We start from the raw sequence: 19,811 nt of genomic DNA, 5'->3' as shown, positions 1-19,811 counted from the left end.
GTCCAAACTAAAATAAATTTTAGCGGGCCTTATCATAGAAAATCTAGCACAATTTTGTCGATATTTTTGCCCAGATAATATTTTTGATATGAACGCAATTTTAAACGCTGTTATATGTGAGATAAACGGTGTTTTGGATAAAAACTCCGCGGTGATTCTACGTAGAGAAAAATCAAAGGTAAAAATTAGCAGGTTAATATAAGTAAAGTAACAAGAAAATTAAATTGAGCACTGGTTTATAGAAAACCATCACGTAGTAACTGCTCTAAAAAATTGTCTCAACTCAGCAACTTCCAAACTCAGGAAGTTCAGATTTTCTAAAAAACTCAGCAAGTTCCAAACAATTTTAACGATTTCGAAATAAGTTCAAAATAATTGAGACTGCATTAGAAAACAATACTATATCAATGAAAATATTTTCAGTTGTTTAATGTAAAATAACGCTAAAAATAATTCACTCTAAAGACTCAAAAATTAAATTTGGAAGTGGCACTAAAATACGTTTAAACGATAAAAAATACGCATTTTCAAAATATAAATGCAAACAATTTATGAAAGATCAACCCTCAAGTTAACGCTAATTATTTTCTTTATCAACTTTATAAATTAACTTTTGAATTTATATACGATGAACGCTAAAAACAATGCTAAATTATGTGAGATCGAATCCAAGGAAAAGTGTTGAATTTCTGTTATAAAGAGCTGTAATAAACTTTAATTTCTGTGAGACAAACAAAATTAGCTTTGACTGTTGGTTAATTACCGGATCAAAATTAAAAATATCGTCGTTAATAAACATCGATTTTTTCTTCGCAGTGCATTTATTGTTGATCTTGTATTACGGGATCACTGCTAACATAATATGTTTGTTGGCTTTCTACCCAGGATGAAGTCCGCGACCCAAGACAGGTATTGGCCAGACCGACTTGGGTCGCAGATAGGGGGGTCCTGTGCTTACCAACTCAATGGTATGGAAACACTTGGGTATCTGCTTTCCCTCTGGTCATTTAGTTTTGGAATTTTCGGTATGTCCAATACCAACATTTTGGGTTTTTTGATCTGGCCAATTTTCACATTTCGGCCTGATTGTTTGGTCAAGGCCTAGATGTTCAGCCAAAAGAAGAGCCGGTTCTCTACGAATAGTACAAAAATGTGTGCTTCTAGCTGGCTAGACTCCTTCATCAAACTATTTTCAGAAATTTGCCTTGGTTTTCAAGTCAACAGTTTTTTTCAACAATTTTTCATATGTCATTTTGATTTCTCGGCGAAAAATGAAACGAATAAATTATAATTTTTAGTGGACGCTTCTGCACGTATAAGTGGTTCTGGAAAACGGTCTAGACTAAGGTCTGTTTGGTCTGGCCGATGGTCTGGGCAAAATCTGTTCAGTCTGGCCAACGGGCTGTACAACGAACGGTCTGGCTCAGGGTCTGTTGGATCTGGCAACGGTTTGAAGTAAGATTTGTTCGGTCTGGACAAATTCTGTTCAGTCTGGCCAATGGTGGCCAAAGTCTGTTTGGTCTGGCCGATGCCCATCATTGGGTATAGTCGGTATGAGGCCCCCTGTCTGCGACCCAAATCAGTCTGGCCAATACCTGTCCTTGGTCGCGAAATTCATCCTGAGTAAATTTATTTTTTTTTAAGTATTTGCTGCTTTCTTATTTAACATTGGATGGAGAGTGTTTTCAGCTAATTGTATTTCTTAATGTGATTATTAGTTTTTTGTTTGATAAGTTGGTTAATGAAACCCGATACAATAAACTGAAGCAAAATTATTCCAGTAAAAACCCTAAATTTGACTTTACTTTAAATTAAAATTCACGGAGCAAATACTTAGTTAAAATTCAGTAAAATTATCCATTGAAAAAGATTAGACGAAGACTATGATACACAGCTTATGTTGAAACTGTTTCACAGCAGTAATGGATGGAGAATATAGTACTGTTTCTTAACTGTTTCATATTTGCCTGTGATTGTGCAGTTATAGCCATCATTTGAAAGTTGTGACAGAGGAGTGTTATCAAAGTGCAGACATGATTTTTCTATTAATTAGATCTTGCTTTTCTGCTGTTTTGGCCAATTTTATAGCCTCCTAACATCAACACACCAACATTAACGCACCAGGTACTTCCGGTCGAGTAAAACTCAGCACCATAGAGTTTAAGCGTGCTGGAGATCTCCAGCACGCTGAAACTGGATCTGAAAGAAAGCAGTTCTATACCACTATTTTTGGTTTGGGCCAGTGAAACTTTTGAGGGAGAAAGTTGAGGAGCATCTAGAGTTTGTTTTGTGTCTTTGGACTAAAATTCATCAATGCATCAATGTGTTAACCCTCCCATTTTGGAAACTACGTTTGCGTTTCCCAGTCTGTCTGCTCTGCCTATATTGGTGAATTCTGTTTATGTCGGAGAATGTTCTATATTATGTTGGGGTATATTCGCTGAAGCTTTTTTGTACTGGTTTTTCTGAATCATTGAAACAGGTCCCGCATTGACCATCTTTACCTACACCTAAGCATTTTATCATAAGCATTTGGCTTATTGAAAAAGTCGTTCAAACATTGAGGATTTAAACTGAGCAGCATTCCACTATCAAAATAATAACGAGAGCAAAAATTTTCGACAAACAAAGTGGATGAAACATTTTTTAGTAGATGCTGCCAGCTTCCCACAAGATGAACCTCCTACATAAACAAGGGATGACAATTGAAAAAAAATTGATAATTTCCACATATTTTGGCTGGTTTTTACTCAGAACCTTTTTTTTTATTGATGAGAAATTGATTTTCATCATGACTTTAAATTTTGACGTCATGAACACTTTAATTGAAACTTAGATCATGAATAGTTAATTAGATTTCAAAGTTCCGAAGCTATCTCGAACATACTAGCTTTAGGTAAACAAGCAGTACAAAACTGAACGATTTAAGTTGAAGTGAAATCTAGTTCATACTTGCTATTTAAACAAAAGCCAAACTTACAACAGAAAATGAGAGTGAAAGACTTATCAAAGAATAATTTTAGTTTGGTTGGGGTGTCTTTCCCGAAATTGAAATCACAACTATTTTGAAAATCCGACGGTGCATAATCTGTCTGCCACTGCACTTTTGGTGGGAAAAAACTGGTGTTTTCATACAAAATTATTAGATATTTTAAACAAAAAAGATCACAGGGAAAAAACTTCAATGTTGCTTTTAAGAACTTTTAGAAAAATTTTGATGTCTCCAGGAGTTAAAAAATTATTTGATCGCCAATAGTGATTAAAAACAATGGATAGAAAATGAAAAATTGTGACAAATTTTAATGCGAGAGAAATCGGAGTAAACTGTACGTGAAAAAAATATACCAATTGAAATTTTCTCGCACATGTTTGTAGCAAACATTTATGATCAGCAAAACTTTATGCGTTCATTGCGTAACTATGGAAGATTTTCGTTTCTATAGACGACTACCAATCTTGTTGGATGTCATAACAATATTAACAAGGAGCAAAAAAAGAGTGGTTAGAGAACATTTACGAGAATTGTCTGTTTTGTGTTACTAGGACACTAACTGATTTAAACTCTTTAACCAATTATTGGCAGAACACGTTTGTTTGTTAAATCAAAAGTGATTTTTTGATCTAATGAGAAACCCGGTTTCCTCTTGTGAAATTCCCTCAAGTCGTCCCTCAGTTCCAATGCTCGAGTATAATAATGATATTGATTTTTGTCCACAAATCCCCCATGGTTTATCTCCGCACAAGACACCAATTTCATCGATATTTTTGCATTGATTTTTCCAATTTACTTTGAGCTGTTGATTGCGGATCTTTCGATTCCTTTCAGTTGCTTGCGTGTGATTCTCCACTGGCTCCTTGTAAGTCGGCTCGGGTGTGTATGTTACCGTGGCTGGTGGGTCATTCAAAAGATGTTCGAGCTGAATTCGTTCTTTTGTTAGCAGTGTTAGCTTCCACTGTTGTGTCCATTTATCCCACGTTAGCGGTGGAGTGGCAGTAGGCTTTTCCCAGAATGCGTCGACGTGAAAAGGCGTCTTTTTGGATTCAGCTGCTGCCTGCGCCATGCTATACTCAATTGCTACTGTATTAGCCAATCGAGTCGCGAATGCTTATCTCATAAGTTAGTCAAGGCAATTGCGCAGCGGATGTCACTTATCACTATGCTAATTGAATTTCCAACTATTGAATTGGCTATTCTCGGTGGGAATGACGCGACACCATTTGAACGAGCGTATTTGAAAAGCTATTTACTAAAGTTGAATTTTAACTGATTCATAGCGTAGTTGAAAAATTTTAACTTCCTTGACTGAGTTTGTGGTTAGATTCAAATTCTGATTTATCTTTTGCTGATTTTGTGCTCCCATTTCCATCTAAATATTGCTAATTCGAGTGCTTTGGAAGGTTCACCAGTTTCCTTTATTAACTCTTTTTGAGTTTTGTGATCTATCAGGTTAAGTATAAAAGCATCTCGCATGAGTGTAGTTTCTTCACTTCCTAGACTACATTATTCTGCTTGTTCAATTAGACGACCGTAAAAACTTTCAACAGATTTGCCCTTCTCTTGTTTGCAAGAGTAGAAGACAAAAGGGTCGTACGTATTGTTTCTAATTTTAGTGAAGGAGTCCTCCATTGCTTGCCATAATTCCTGAAATGGCTGTTTTTCTATTTGGAAATGGGGATGTTTGCTTTTGAAAATACGTTGTCCCTCAGTTCCACTGCTCAAGTATAATAATGATATTGATTTTTGTTCACAATTCCCCGATAGTTTATCTCCGAACAAGATACCAATTTCATCGATCTTTTTGCATTGATTTTGAAAATTTACCTTGAGCTGTTGATTGCGGATATTTCGATCCCTTTAAGTTGCTTGCGTGTGATTTTCCACTGGTTCCTCCTAAGTCGGCTCGGGTGGGTATGTTACCGTGACTGGTGGGTCATTCAAAAGATGTTCGAGCTGAATTCCTTCTTTTGCTAGCAGTGTAAGCTTCCACTGTTGTGTCCATTTATCCCACGTTAGCGGAGGAGTGGCAGTAGGCTTTTCCCAGAATGCGTCGACGTGAAAAGGCATCTTTTTGGATTCAGCTGCTGCCTGCGCTATGCTGTACTCAATTGCTACTGTTTAAGCCAATCATGTTGCGAATGCTTCTTTCACAAGTTAGTCAAGGCAATTGCGCCGCGGATGTCACTTATCACTATGCTATTTGAATTTCCAACTATTGAATTGGCTATTCGCGATGCGAATGACGCGATACCAATTGAACGAGCGTATTTGAAAAGCGATTTAATAAAATTGAATTGAAACTGATTTATTGTGCTGCAAATTGGAGAAAGAAAGTTTTAAGTTCCAATTTAGGATTAAAGATGAAATAACATTTTGTTCGCGACATAATCATAGAACAGGAAGACCTCAGCAATTTGTTTAAATTCTTAACAGACAGTTTCCTGTCTAAAGTATGAACAGACATGAAGTTGCAATAACGTATGATGAACTAAATTAAACTAGCTAACTGAAGCACCTGCCCTTCAAATGGAAAATAAGAACTAAATACGGTGATGGATATATGAGGATAATATCCATACCCTATGACAGTAAGAAAACCAAAGACTTCCTGATTTTCTTTATCACTCTTTTTACTAAATAATTTGAATAAAATTTATTTTAAGAATGATTTTAGTGATCCAATCAAAGTGCATACAAACCTAAATCCAAAAAAATAACAAGTTGGGATAATTGAGAAAAAAAACAAAAAGAGCACACAATTGCTCGTCTGAAAATGGTCAAGCTTAAAATATGAGTTTGATTAATCCTAAAACAACAAACGGAACTGTCTATAGATTTGAACAAACATTTACATAAGATACATTCCATCTTAATCAATCTTTCTACACTCTCTACTTACCCGTTATGTCCAAATAAATTGAACCAAATGACACCTGACTTATTGTTGATAAAAACTGACAGTTTTGAGAGCTCTAAGACGCAAAGCAAACCATCAGAACGAGAACTTTCTTTTGAGAAAACAGGTCTCAATGAGACGAAGCTGTAAATTTGTTGTGAGTTCTTTGTTGACAAACATAGTTGCGCAGTTGAAGTGGGTTAAGCTGCAAAGTTAACTAATGTTGTTGGTTGAAAATATAAAAAGTGTTTTGCAAGTAAGAGCGGTCCTAGGAGGCATATTTTGTTAGAATAGGGGGACAGATGTTATGGGGATGGATCAGTATATTTCCTAAAAGTAATAGGACCCATCAATCAGTCAATTAATTCTCCCATAGTTGTTGCATAGTTTTTGGGCGCTACGCAGTCTCAAGTGGGGAATTTCCTTACAATAAAAAACACAAAATTTCAAATTTTTTGCTCCTGTGTGGCCACCTTTTGAAAAGTGAGTTGTACACCATAATTTGAAGTGGATTTGGCAATGAGTGACTAAAAAACACGCACATCTGGTAAGTGCCGAGGTAAAAAAAGTCAAAAAACAATTCAATTATAATCAGGAAGAGATTTTCAGCGATGTGGAACCGGCAATAGAGGTAAACATTGGCAGTCATTTTCTGAAGAACAACAGCAAATTTTTAACAGACGGTGTTGAATGAGCGTAGATATGAAAATACCCGATCAGATATATTAGGGCAGTCCCATATTAGGCGAAGAGACAGGAAAACGAATTAGCAATGAAAGAAATTGGCCTTGGTTTCAAGGCAGTTACGGAGGTAGCATTAAGCATTAAGTACTGAGGTAGCATTATGAACTGCTTCGCTTCTCCTGGATATGAAGTGTTGGAGGATTGGATAGTACCAGTTGGAAGTTTTCTTATATGCGGAAGAAGAGGTAAAGAGATTAATATTAAAGTAATCGCACGGTCGGGCACTCGTTGTTTTCTGATTATTTGCCACTTGGATGTTTGAAATCCGTTTAAAAGCATCAATACCAGATTATTCTAACAATTCTGCACGTCTTAGACGTAAGGCTTTCCAATAAAGAGCAGATATATGAGAATCCGTTTGAGAGATCCAGGATAGAGAAGGCGGAATATATAATAAGGCGTTTTAACAGTATGACAGTGACGAACTAAAGGTTCAAATAGATTCCGTTGAAAGAAACCGGAAACCGAGCAAACATCTAACCCTAAGAAAACTTAGACAGAAAGGAAATAAAAACGACCATTAGTATGGTCAAAATATTTTTGCTGTAAAACTCATTTTGCTGTATTTGTCCGCAATGAAAACAATTGGCCTTGGTTTCAAGGCAATTACTGAGGTATCATTAAGTACAGGGTTTCTCGAAACACGAACCCCCAAAACTCAATAAAATAGTACATTTTGACGCCATATTGGCCTCCAAACTTAACTCTTGACTCTTAAGACAATTGCATACTAAAAAGCAAAAACATTGCGTTTTTTCCTGTTTCATATAACTGTGAAATTCCGTATCAAAGACAAAAAACAATAACTGAAAACCTTTTTGCAATCTCAAGAAAAAACAAGATCTTCATACGAAAAGTGTTTTGCCTATTCTTATGCTAGCTAAACTCTTGATCATTCAAATTGGGCAACTTTTTACTATACGGAAGTTTACGAAAAGGTATGTTTTATGCGATGTAAGAAAACCAACGACTTCCTGATTTTCTTTATCACTGTTTTTACTAAATAATTTGAATAATCTTTATTCTAAGAATGAATTTAGTAATCCAATCAAATTCTTTCGAGCCGAAATTCATTTGGAGGAAACTGTCAGAGCATAGAGGAGAGCTTTGCTAGTTTCCCAGCAAGAGATACGCTTGGGGACTAATCCAATAGTTTTGAATACCTGACTCCAACAAAAGATAGTGGTGACAGTAAGACAGAGTGAAAGGGAGAAAATTTGTTGGCTCCAGAGGTTGGAATTGGTTGTTTTTTGAAGATTGGCGAAAAACAACAATTGTTAGAAAAAAGATTAACGAAATAAAAGACTCGTTTAGTCGTGAGCCTCTCGGACAAGCTGTGGTACAGTACAGCAATGTGCAATTTATCTTTTCAATTGGAGTCAACAGCGAGCAACACAAAATTTAGAAGTGGCCAAATTGACTTTGAATCAGAGTTTCCACCCCTTTTTAGAGTGCCAGTGCAACAGGATAAATTTCGTACAAAAATCTTGACCAAAGGACAGATAGCAACACGAAAAGTGTAAAATTTTGGTTGCTGGACGAAGCGATCGTTGAATTTACGTTTTTTTTTGGAGGGTCCTTTGTTAAACTTCAAACATCACCTTCATTACATCGTTATGAAATGGAATTGAGTTCCTCTTATGTCGCGAGTTACGGGAACAGTTGAAAGAAGAAATTATAAAGAGGCAGACTAAAGAGCCACTGTCGATAGATCAAAGCGGTCATCCTACAGATAAAAGGATATTTAGTCTTAATTGTTCTCTTAACGAATCCGAAGATAACGTTTTGGATATCCAAGAGATGCAGCTTTCCTACACCGACAGATTGTTCTTTTCGTTCGAACCTCAGTTCTATCGAGATCAAAATACCTAAAAATACGAGATTATCTAGAAATTTTTGCAGGAGGTTTTCGCATCATTTCTGTAAAGATAGAAACTGCAGGTGCTCATCAATAGCAAAATTTTTTATTGGAAAACCTCCTCGGGTTATGAGCTAAGGTAAGCAATAACTCATGGTCATATAAATTTTCTGAAAGCTTGTTCAGAGATCAAATAGAGCCGAGAAGGATGTACGTCACTAGAAGTTTTCCATTGAAGCCGTGAAGACGAGTGATTAAACGAGAAGCCATGAGTTGGGGTACTTGAATTTCGCAGCTTGTTAGGTGGAGGACAACAAGTTGGTAGGAAAGATAGTTGATCAAATATTAAGAATTAGGAGTTCGGAGTCAATCATCATTAGAGCTGGCGCGCAAACTTAAAAAGTGTCATGGACTCAAACTTCAGTGGATATTAATTTAAGCATGTGAAAAACATAAACAATTTTGAAAAGTGGTAGATGTGAGAAACATAAACTAATTTGTCTATTGATGAGTTTTCGTCGATTGATGTAATTCTATTTTAACGAGGTCTACAATTTGCCGATTAAAAAAATAATTAACGACTTTTAATCAGAAGCTCTGTAGTAAATGAATCCGCCAGTTGACAAAAGCAGTAGAAAAACCTAACCCAGGGGGAAAATGCAATAGTAACTTGGAATAGATTGGACAGTCTTCTGATTTTACGGACAAAGGCAGGAAAACGATTAGACAAAATCTGCAGCAGAAGTTAACGCCTCGGAAGAACACTCAGCAAGGTCACCAAAAACCTTATTTTGAATAACAACGGCAGTAATTTGCCTACTCAAACAATTCACTTCTTTCGGATGTGAAGAATTGGAGGTTGGGGTTAGTATTAGTTGGAAATTTTCTTGTATACAGAGGAAAAGGAGCGTGATTGCGCGGTCGGGCCCTCGTTGTTTTCTGATTATTTGCCACTTGGATGTTTGAACTCCGACAATGATGAACTAAAGTTTCAAATAGAGTCTGTTGAAAGAAACCAGAAACCGAGCAACCATCTAATTCTAAGAAATCTTAGACACAAAGGAAGTAAAATTGACTATTAGCTGTTCCAATATTTTTGCTGTTATACTCGTCAACAAATTTTTGGAGTTATTGTTTGTCCGCAGTGAAAAGGATCGGCTTTGGTTTCAAGGCAGGTACTCAGGTAGCATTTGATACCAGAGATCAACAACCTATTTGTAAGAGCAACTCAAATTTTTAAAATTGAGGGAATTGGTGATCCAAACATTTTTGTTTTAATCAGGAAATTCATTTTCATAGGAGGAGTAGAAGAGCAGACTGTGAGAAAATTGAAATCAGCCAAAAACAGTGCCAAGAAAAGACGAACTGATGCATCGCACGATGCGAAATTGGTAGGCATTGTTCACAGTTGCAGAACTCGCACTTGAAGAAACTGAAGCATTTAAGGATATCGTTGACCCTGAAACTGAAGACCAGACAACCATCATTGAAAACAGGGATTTTAAACAATGAAAACACATTCTTTAATAGCGCCAACAAAATTGATCTTGTTTCTTTTGACAATAATGTCTTCGATAAAAACACTGGAGAGCAGCCCAATATTTTTGAATTTTTTGATTCGATTAGCGAGAAATACATAGCAGTTAAAATATAGCTGGAGAAACTTGTATATCACATTTTACATCTGCTAATATGTTGTCTCAGCCTCAACAGCAGCAGATTTTTTATTGGAAGTTCGACTGCTTTTGTATCACTCCAAAACTCAGTCTGTTCTGGATCGCAGTGTACTAATCAACTTCTTTTGGGCAGAAATTCATTTGGAGGAAAATGTCAGAGCATAGAGGAGAGAGTTGCTAGTTTCCCAACAAGCGATACGCTTGGGGACCAATCCAATAATTGTGAAAACCTGACTCCAACAGTAGACATTGGTGATAATAAGAGAGATTGAAAGGGAGAAAATTCGTTGGATCAGGAGGTTGGAGTCAGTTGTTTTTTTTAAGATTGGCGAAAAACAACAATTGTTAGAAAAAAGAATAACAAAATAAAAGTTTCGTTTCTTCCTGAGCATCTCGGACAAGCTGTGGTACAGTACAACAATGTGCAACTTATTTTTTCAATTCGAGTCAACAGCGAGCACCACAAAGTTTTAAAACGACAAAATTGACTTTGAACCAGAGTTCCCAGCCCTTTGTAGAATTCCAGCGCAACAGGATAAATTTGTACAAAAATTTTGACCAAGGAATTGATAGCAAAATGAGATGCGTAAAGTTTTGGTGGCTGGACAAAGTGATTGTTGAATTCGCGTTTTTTTTTTTAAATTTTTGGCTAAAAATAAATAAAATTAGGACAGTTAGTATATTAAGAGGAGAAAGGATTGCCAAAAAAGATGAACGAATTAACGACAAGAAAGGTAAGGGACCCGTGTTTTGATATTGATGAAGCCGAGAGCCCATTTCAAATAGATCGTTTGTTTGGACGGCGCTTTGTTAAAACTCAAACATCAATTTTTCACATCGTTACGAAAAGAAATTGAGTTCCTCTTATGTCGCGAGTTACGGGAACAGTTGAAAGAAAAAATTATAAAGAGGAAGACTAAAGAGCCGCTGTTGAAAGATCAAAGCAGTCTTCCTACAGATAAGAGGATATTTAGTCTAAATTATCCTCTTAACGAATCTGAAGACATTGTTTTGGATCTACAAGAGCTGAACTTTGCCTACACCGACAGATTGTTCTTTTTTTCGAACCACTGTTCTATCTAGATCGAAATACCTAAAAAAGCAAGGTTACCAAAAATTTTTGCAGGACATTTTCGCAACACTTCTTTGAAGATAAAAACTACAGGCGCTCATGAACAGCAATAATTATTGGACATGCTTATCTCTGAACAAGCTTCTAAAAGCTTTTTCAGAGATAAGAAAGAGCAGAGCAGGATGTAGGTCACTCGAAGTTTTCCATTGAAACCATGAAGACGAGTGATCCAAAGAGAAGTCATGAGTTGGGGTACCTTGAGTTGTGCAGCTTGTTAGGTTGAGGACAACGTGTTTGTAGGGAAAATAGTTGGTTAAATATTAAGAATTAGGAATTTGGAGGCAATCATGGTTAGAGTTGGCGCGTAAAGGTAAAAAATGTCATAAAATGAAACTTCAGTGGATATTCCTTCAAGCATTTGAAAAACAAAAACTATTTTTGCAAAGTGATAAATCTAATTAGTCTATTGATAAGATTTCGTCTATTGGTGTAATTCTATTTTAACGAGGTCTGCTATTTGCAGATTATAAAAATACCATTAACGACTTTTAATCAGAAGTTATGTAGCAACTGAATGCGCCACTTAATCCCTTAGGATGGGAAAGCAAACTTTTTGGTTGACAAAGGCAGCCTAAAAACGTAAACTAGGGGGAATAATGCAATAGTGAGTTGGAAAGGTGGTTACTCGTAAATGTTCTTTACTTGACGACACAGTTGTTGTCTAGTAGACCAGTTTAATTGTTTATGGTGCTTTATTATATGGAAAGCGTTTACAAAACGTTCAAATAAACAAAGAACAATTTGATTGAAAGCATGTTTGTTTTCTTTTTTGCTTTGCCTATTTGGTAAGGGTATTTTTAAGTTTTCACACAAAAGCGTGCCGTTTAATTACTTATAGAAGAAAAGGGCTCTGCCAAAACAGATTGTGATAGTTCACAAGAAAACAATGGTTTCCTAATTATCATTTCAAAAAATAAGGGTACAGGAGAGGAATGCAAATTGATTTCTACCAAGATTTTCGGCTTTGGGATTTTGAACACTTTTTGAATCTGAGGTTTCTAGTTTTTATTTGGTTTGCAAATTTTGCTAAAATTAATTTGCAGTCTCATTTTTTGTCAGAAAGACTAAGAATGAGCTACAGATGATACAACAGGTAGTGAACTCTGTTCCATTCCAACAGAAAGTGAAAAAGAAAGACTTCGGAAAATCTAATGGTAGTTTTTTTGTCGTGTCTTCCTCATCACTCAGGTAGACAGCCAATGTGTCTTCCTGAGGTGTAGGCTATATGTTTAATCTCAAACTTTGCAACGGTCAATAGGCGAGAATCAAAATTATCAATAAGATCCATAAAAAAACAGGATGATCAATAGTCTGAAAATTTTTATGAAAAAATGTGGTATTAGTTATTTGGATAATTAAGTTGAGCAAGTTAATAGTACATGATATTGCTTATAATTCGTTCAAGGGTTTGATCCTCTACTGCTCAAAATGGTATTTACTTACAACCAAATGGCCTCAACACTTAAATGCTTACTTCTTGGAAAAATGGAAGCGAAATAAGAGAAAGAGCGCGCTCTTTGCTTGCATCACAAAGCTGTTAAATTTACTTTTCAAGACATTAGAAGAAAATAATGGTTGAACATTTTTCTGCAAACTCAAAAAAGCGTTTCTTAAAACCGTCAATCAAAAAAGCCTGCCTATTGATAAACTCAATCAAATATCGTTTACTCAAACTGTTCAGCTTTTTAATATTAAAAAATTAACGAGGAGATAAATCCTAAACGGAAAAGATGAGGAACCACAAATGATTCCTTGACTTCCGTGATCACTGGGTTAACTAAGAAAAATTGGTCAAAACTTTTTCCCAAAAAGAAGCAGTTGTCCAATCAAAGGGCACAACAACAAAAAAACTGGATAAAACAGAAAAATTTTTCTATTTGGAAAACAATGCAAATGAAAATATTGCAAACCTTGTGTGAGAATGGTTGTGCATCAAAAAGGAACTTTGATAGGTCCTGGAGAAAAAAAATCAAATTGAAATAAAATTGCGGTACCTTCGGGAAAAAACAAATACATAAGATGAGTTGCATCTATTACTTTTTTATACGTTGGGTCAAAAAGATCTTAAACAAACAACACGTTACTTTTCGTTGACAAAAATTTAAACAATTTAGTACACTCAGGCACGAAAAAACCATCAGAGGAGAACCCTTTGTTGAGAGTATGTTTTTCAAAATTGCAACATTTTTGTGAATTCTTTGTTAAAAAAACATATTTGAGCAGTTTAAGTGAACGAAACCGCACAGTTAACTGATATTACTGGCTAGGATGATATAAGGTGTCTGACTTTGAACAGTGCTAGTGGGAGGCCGAATTTGTTGGAGCTTTCTTTTTTGGTTTAGGAAACCAATTGATTGAGTTCTGGATACTTGTGAGCAGATTGATTAAAGGGATTTAAACTAGCGCGGGCCATCAGTTAGCTTAGTAGCAAGGTTTCCATTTGATTGTTGAAATTACCTAATCTTCTGCTTCTGGCTCTAGTTTTATGGTTGCTGGTATTTTATTCTTTGATTTTTTATTCAATTATTTGGAGTGAATTTTCTGAACAGTCAAGAGAGCGAACGTTTTGGGGTTAATTCAGTACACTCCCCAACAGCAAGAGAAACCATCAATCAATTCTTGTGGCATTTTGATACAGTTTTGGGCGCTAGCCAGTCCCGAGCTAGAATCCTTCCACGACAAAAACTAGTAATGAATTTTCTACCTTGTTTTGCGCTTAATGAAGAACCTGCAGTCACCAGAACCAGCTACGCGAATCAGAGTTGCCCGAAAATAATTTTCAGGTTCATAGATTCTGCATCGAACAAGTTTTGCTTATTTCGCTACTTATGGCATTGCTAATTTTTTAAATATATTTTTCGCTACTTTTTTAAATATATTTTTCTAATAGGTTTTGTTTTTAAGGAAAATTTTTCTTGATTTGCGACATGATGTCATTTGAGACACTGAGTTTTTGCTTTGTCACAATTTCATTTGCCTTCGTTGATTTCCTACTGCGTTCAATAGAAGCAACTCAGCTTTTTTAGAGCTCAATCCCCAATTATCGCCTTTCCTTGTTATAATTGGTACTTTTGTATACTTTTTAACTCGAAACTGTGGTAATTGTTAAATGCGAAAGTAATAACTATGTGGAAATATCAAAATTGTTCCATTATTTTTCTATTATTTTGAAATTGCAATGTTGCGGTAATTCACATTTCCAAAAAATACCAATTTCTCGTATTATAGTTGCTTTTTTCTCTGGAGATTAAGTTGAGAAATGAATAATTAAACTTAAAAACAACACCTTTCAGACGTTATGGTTTGTTCTCTGTCTTGATCTACAAAAAGCTTTCTGTCTGCAGAAATACTTCATTTGAATAGATGAACAGATAAAATCCGTGTAAAATATTTCGCTATTGATAACTTTTCAAAGAGTACCAAAAATTCATAGTTCCGTTGGTAAATAGAGTATTTACTAATATTTTTTCTCATATTTACATTTGCGCGTGTTTTCTTGAAATTTACAAACAAATTACCACACGCACAAATACTGTTTTGCTAAACAGACACTGAGTAAATTTTTACGGATTGCCATACATTTTGTTTGCATCATTGGTAGAGCAGCAAAAACAAAATTGTTCACGTCTCTTCCCCTTCAAAGCCTTTCGTCCTTGTCTCTTCCTCGTTTTTGCTTCCAAACCGTTCATTTGCTGCTTATTAATAACTGCATTATTTTCCAAAAAGCTAGGTTATAACCACTGTTCTTGACATTTTCTATTATTATTATTTATCCAATAGCTCCAACATTTCTTTAGAAATTAATTATGCAAGGCTAGCTTTTTTCTCCCGACCAAGTCGAAAAAATTTATACACATCCTAGAAAAATATAAGTGGTACCATATGAAAACTCTTGAAAACCAGACATCAAGACATCAATGACATAACTTTCAATTAAATTCTCAGCAGATTATAATTTTTAAATTACAGAATTTTCTAATTTACTAATACCGATTATACTGATTGTTGGGATGGGAGAAGGTATCGGTATATTACTGCCCATTTTGCTTTAACCCGGGTTGCTCATCATACAAAAATCTTAGTAGTCATAATAGGTCATATATCAAAATTTTTGTTATCTATTTGGACCTACTCTTTGATTTTGTGCCCCACTTGGCAAATGATATTGTACGTTAGGGTCTTTTGGCGGATCACAAAGTAATGCCGGGGAACAACAAAGGTGATGCCTTACCGAATAAATTAAAGAAAAACAAATGGTAAACAGATTTATGAAAAATTGATGTACGATTCTTGTTGATCATACTAGGTTCCTATATGATTTATTGGTAATCATGCATGATTTTTTTTGTAGTCATTCAAGGATCGTACTAGGAATTACGTTATGATGGTATGATATCATATATGCTTCTTGTATGACTACTAAGGGAATTTTGCAAGTTTTTTCTTGACCCATAAATAACGAGTAATTTTTTGGGTATTGCAGTAAAAAGCATAGAGCTCAAATGAGCTCGTAGCCTAACTTTAGAAGAAAAATTGATGGAAAAATCAAATTTTTCTAACAGTTTTTTTTAATTCTTGGCTAAATTTTATTTCGACGAAACTTTATTAGTCAGCAGAATGTACACTTTTTTTGCGAAACCATCAGAACTACAAATGATCACTGACAACAAAAAGCAACGGTAGATTTGCAAATGTAACAGGTTTTGACACAAAATTTATCTTTTCCTTTTCGTTTTGTTTTTTTTGTGATATCTCCAGATTTAATTTTTTTATGTGAAAGAATGTTTTTCAGATCCCGGGTTGACCACCATAAACCTTTCCTGTCAACCATAAAAAAAATCAAATTTGCTCGAAAAACTGTTAAAACAAACATGCATTTCACTTTGAGTGGAGAAAAACTCATCAAAGTACTCATCAAAAAATTAAAGTTCATGGTATCTTGGAAACCATATCCAAGACCGTACACTCACACACACACACACACACACACACACACACACACACACACACACACACACACAAACACACACACACACACACACATATATATAAAACAAACAATCCAAAAAAGTCTTGAACTAATTTTATTAAGCAATGTGAAAAGAAGGTGGTCATTCCATATTAGATATTGAAAAAATGTGGGTCGGGATCTAATCGGTCCATCTCTAAGTGATCTTGTGTTTCCGAATTGCCAACGGCCAATCCCACCTATTATAAGAAAAACCAACTCCAGCTAAATCCAATTAAACAATTCCAAAAAATCAAATAACAAGTTGAGAAGAAATAAAAATTTTCTTAAGTTTCCCACTTTTTCTGAACGCTGTAAAGTCACACTCTACCATGTAACCCTTTTGACCCTATTGTTTCTCTTTGACCATTTGGGTTTTTTCAAACAGTCCGATTTCAAGGCAAGTCTCAATAATGGGTTCTAATTTGCTCAAAATAACTCAAGTTAGTACACCAGGCGTTTTAGTTTCCACGGCAAAATTTTATAAAAAGAGCGGCATTTTTATCAAATAAAAGAAAAGATGAATAAAACTATCATAAGCTGACAGAATTTCCGGCTACAATCAGACGCAATTTTAATACTGAAACAAGTTTGCTTTCTAACAAATTGAATATTGGCAAAGGACGTTATATACATGGAGATACTAACAGATGTAATGTAGACGTAAAAGATGTATTATTAAGTAAGGATGTAATCCTACACAATTTTGCACAAAATGGATACATTAATTTCCTTCTTCCATGAAACGGCTGTGAAACATATCTGACAATAATCTTACTGAAGCAGTCTGAAAGTAACTGCTGCAAAATATTCGGTGTTGAATTTTCAATTCGTTTTTATTTCACTCAAATACCATCAGTGCTTTTTATTCGAAAATTAAACTTTAGTAGACAACGAAGAAGACTTTTAGAGCGTTTATCGCATATTAAAAATATATCGCATATTGAAAATACAAAGAGTTAAAGAAATTAACTACTTAACTGCACAAATTATTGACAAACGCAAACTTTTCCTGTCTGGAATTATCTATTGGGCCAAAATGTGGCGAGAGCCAACCGTCTTAGATCAAAAGGGCCATTTTTCAGATTTTCGTGCGTCAGGCGAGGTCGCTATGGTAGCAAAATGGCGTTCGTTTTTCCGTTGCTATAATTTTTTCCCAATTTGCTCAATTTCAGAGCAAGGAGGACCAAGTTTTTTGTGGTGATGTCATAGGCTGTGAATAGGGAAGTAAGATATAGTAAAAATAAAGGGAAGTAAAAATAAAGTTGGTAAGATATTACCATTTTGCCATTTTTCTCAATTTCTCTTTAAGTTGATTGCAAGTCGGTTATATGTAGATACCTTAAAATTCAAAGGCCGTGATCCAAAATCTAAAATTTTCCCAACTCTACTCACGTTTCTGCAATTTCCCGCCAAAAATTTTTTGGCCAGTTTTAGTTTTTAACAAATATATCAAGACTCTTTCTTCAGGGGACAAAACTGTCTGTTCCTTAAATTTTCTTTCAAAAACACTATCCTAGAATAATAAAATATGAGTGTCACTGTATTGCTATATTATTTAAAACATTTTGAAATTTTATTCCATCGTGTGCTTGATAGATTGCTTGAGGATAACACCAAATAAACCGCTTCAGTTTGTCCCAAAAGTATTCTAAAAGGTCGTTCTTCAATAAACCTAAAAGATGAAATTAATGAATTCTGTAATGAAAAATTGAATGTTTTTTATGGTGGTTGTTATAACTGATGTGCGCACTGCTGAAAAAAACTTAATTGATATAATTTTAAGAGAAAAAACTTTTGAAATTCGAATCAACAATTTTTATTTCCCTGATTTTAATTCATCACATCTACCAGAAAGCATTTTTTTATGTTTTCTACATAAAATTTTAATTAATTATTTTCACTGCATGTTGTTTATAATTGCCTTCGAGGTACAAATTGAAGCTTTTACAGATTAAATTTTTCGTTTTTTTTTCCAGAAGAATTATCAGGTATTCCCCTCTATTGAGTATCCAAGAATGCCCGACATTTGTCAAACCAATTGGCATTAAAAACTTATTGAGGGTTAAAAATTTAAATATTGCAATACGTTTTATTGCGAATGATTGTATGAAAAAGAATGCAAAAATAGGAGATTTGAAAAATTTCGCTATTTTCTTTTCACATTTTCTCCAACTAACTAAACATTATATTTATCCTGTTTCTTTGACTATAGGCATCGTTCACCTATCGGTCTGACAATTGTCTTAACTGTTTCCGAGGTAAAATTTCCAAACAGATCATCTTTTAAAGTTTTGATGCAAATCGATTTTTCAGAAAAAAATTCAACCTATCTATCTGTTTTGTCGTTAGTAAAATATTTATTGTCCATGTCTTGGTGGCTCTAATTTCGAAAATTACAAAAAATGTGGAAAATTGTTTCAGCAATCCTTTCTGGATTTATCCAAGTGTCTTCTCAGAGTGTTCATGCCGTGCATTTTTTGGGTACTCAAAACACTTCAGGATTAAGGTGATGCGCTTAAATAAAATTAGAGCGGTGCATAAATAGCACTCTGAATTTTCAATTAGGCTCCCAATTTTGCACATTTTTAAGAAATGAAATGATAGCCCCCCATTATGGTATAAGTACCATGTTTTGGGGTGGGGGCTATAGGTTATCTGACCATTAAGCTGGGGGGCTAAAGTGGGAAAAACCCGAATAGTCTTCCAAAAACGCTACCAGCGACCTAACTCGGTAAAAATTTCATTTTTTGTATACATATTAAAACTAAATTTTATCAGTCAAATACCTCTTTATAAATTCAATTCTTTCACATTTAGCCGGATAATCTAATGAGCGAGTTGAAAGACCAATAGAAAAAGAGCCCGATAATATATTGCCAAAAAATTGAGGGGAAAACCAAAAAATGTCGGATCAGTTAAGAAAATGCCTGTGTAAAAGACAGTAGTAAGACAGGAGACAAAAAAACAAATCACAGTGTTAGTGCCAAGCGAGTAAGAATTAATTAGTGCCAAGCGAGTAAGAATTAATCAGAAAATTGCAGTGGAATTGACCAAAAACTATACAAGTTTGGAAGAAAAGCAAGCAATCCAAACAATCTGTGTTGGGAAAACACGAGAAATTTTTTTATCATTGTCTGTCCCTAACTAGCGAGCAAATTGAAGGAATGTAAGATAGAAGGTCTGTTTAGTGTATTTCTGACGTCATTGCAGTGAAACTAAAACAGACTATGGTATTCGTCCTTGTTATCAAACTTTTTGTCGAAAAAACAAATGAAACATTCTCGAGTTTTACAACTAAAAGTCTCTAAAAAGTATATATAAATTTCTAAACGTACATCAAGTCTTTATTTTCTATAAGTTATTGATTTTTTTGAACACACATGTAGTCTAAAATTGCCGCAATTGTGCTATTTTTGTGGAGGGGATATACACATTCTTTCTAATTATAGACTAATTTTTTTGTCCAATTCCACAACTAACCCGTTTCTCATGACTA

The 19,811-nt window shown here is 34.8% G+C and overlaps 3 protein-coding genes across 4 annotated transcripts in view; 1 reads left to right on the top strand and 2 right to left on the bottom strand.

The window, feature by feature from the left end:
* The window catches only part of LOC142339650 (ras-related protein Rab-5B-like), a 188,396-nt gene that overhangs the window by 34,555 nt on the left and 134,030 nt on the right, over nt 1–19,811 (bottom strand). The gene's annotated exons all lie outside the window — the stretch shown is intronic.
* Nucleotides 1–19,811, bottom strand: part of LOC142339644 (uncharacterized) — a 615,633-nt gene that overhangs the window by 476,663 nt on the left and 119,159 nt on the right. The window lies entirely within an intron of this gene.
* LOC142340501 (uncharacterized) overlaps nt 15,189–19,811 on the top strand; it is a 50,325-nt gene continuing 45,702 nt past the window's right edge. Inside the window, exon 1 of the mRNA XM_075391075.1 lies at nt 15,189–15,324. The gene's annotated coding sequence lies outside the window, so the exon portion shown is untranslated. The remainder of the gene's footprint in view (nt 15,325–19,811) is intronic.

Source organism: Convolutriloba macropyga, chromosome 5 (assembly GCF_964194025.1).
Source record: "Convolutriloba macropyga chromosome 5, txConMacr16.3, whole genome shotgun sequence".
NCBI classification, from domain to species: Eukaryota; Metazoa; Xenacoelomorpha; order Acoela; family Convolutidae; genus Convolutriloba; species Convolutriloba macropyga.
Note: the sequence above shows the minus strand (reverse complement) of the source record. Positions and strands in the feature narration are given on the sequence as shown.